Source organism: Microplitis mediator, chromosome 10, assembly GCF_029852145.1.
Source record: "Microplitis mediator isolate UGA2020A chromosome 10, iyMicMedi2.1, whole genome shotgun sequence".
NCBI lineage: Eukaryota > Metazoa > Arthropoda > Insecta > Hymenoptera > Braconidae > Microplitis > Microplitis mediator.
Window position 1 is genome coordinate 15661205 of NC_079978.1, and position 1761 is coordinate 15662965.

General features: G+C 37.6%; 1 pseudogene; it reads left to right on the top strand.

The window, feature by feature from the left end:
* Window positions 1-442: 442 nt before the first annotated feature.
* LOC130676366 (uncharacterized) lies at window positions 443-1282 on the top strand (annotated as a pseudogene).
* The last annotated feature ends 479 nt before the right edge of the window (window positions 1283-1761 follow it).

Sequence of the window (1761 nt, forward strand, 5' to 3'; positions counted from 1 at the left end):
AGGGCCCATATTCACCGACCCAATATCCCTCTCGCTCAAAAATCCCGGACCTACCCTAACGCCACGCAGGTCATTGAACGGGACAGTCTATAGTACATCCGCTCAGTACAAATAGACAAATAAGTTATAAACCATACGAAATTATAACATTCTTATATCAGCCACGTGAGCCGAATTCCTTGGTTGGATGACAGAATAAAAATAATTTCATATTATAACTTATAATTTAATAATCGGTGCCCAATCACTCATATGTTCTCACACTAGCCACGTGACGGTTCAATCGAACTCCTTGGTTGAGTTATAGAACGAGATAATTCGGTATTCCGATATTAAATAATAAATTAAAATAACCCTTTCGCCCGTCGCCTTCACTCACTCCGATCGTGACAACCACATGAGCTTTCCTATCTCATCAGCGAAAACCAATTAATCGATAATCATGGAAAAAGTCATGCTTGCACTTAGAAACATTCAAAAAGAACTTGATGAACAAAAATCTGAAATTTGTAAAAGTGCAGACAAGGTAACAGAACGGGTTACACAGAACATCAACAAAATATTGGATGAAAAGTTTTCCAAGCTGCAGGATCAACACGATAAGCTGAAGGAAAGAGTAGATAATCAAGAGAAAAGAATATACTTTTTGGAAAAACAGGCAAGACAACGAAATGTAGTATTTTTTGGTATTGAAGAAAATGAATCATCATACGACAACCTTCAAAGCAATATCATCAGCTTTATAAAATGTTACTTTATCACCGATGTAGAACTCAGAGATATTCAAGAGGTAAGATGAATAGGGATAAAAGGCGACAAACCTCGCCCAATAATCGTTATTTTTTCAACTCTTGGAATAAAAATTAATATTATGAAGCAAAAAGGTTCACTAAAAGACACTCAATACTATGTGAAAGAAGATTACCCCTTGCAAGTTTTGGAAAAACGAAGAGAGCTGCAAGAACAGGTGAAAATGGGAAGAGAGAAAGGTAACAATGTGAGACTAAAATATGACAAACTGGTTATATTAAAATCTAGTAACAAAAGGTCATTCCCAACATCACCAGAAGGCGCACCAACCGCAGTATCTCAGGCAAAAAACACTACCAACACACAAGTCTATAAAAAGAACCGAACGCTGAATCCAAGTAAACCAGTACAAAGGTCAAACAGCTTATCTGGAGGGGTTGTAAAACCGAGTATGCTAAACTTCTTGCCCAACAAAAATATCAACAGCTCATCAACGGAGCAAAAGAATGTTGCCAAGAAAGACAACATATAGCAATCAACTCCTTCCTCCCGCACGAATACTGTAAACAGATAACAGGAAAGAAACAACAGAAAACATCTTCCAACCCGGCTGGTCACCGTGGAAGATTATGACCAAAACCCTCCAAACAAAAACACCCAGGTGAAGAGCAGACATAACAAAAGTTCAACCCAATTAAAAATCGCAACTTATAACGTCAGGACTCTATCGTCACACGAACGTCTGCTGGAACTAAACGAAGCAATTAAGGAAATAAATTACGATGTAATCGGTATCTCAGAAGTGAGACAACTTGGTAATAAAATAGAGGAATTCGACAACATAATACTCTGCCATATAGGTTGCACACCAGGTAAATACGGTGTGGGCTTCATAATTAATAAGACTCTAAGAAACAATATAGAAAGCTTCACTGGTCTAACAGATCGTGTGGCATTGCTAAACTTAAAACTCCAAGAATTTACGCTATCCATTATACAAGTATACGCGCC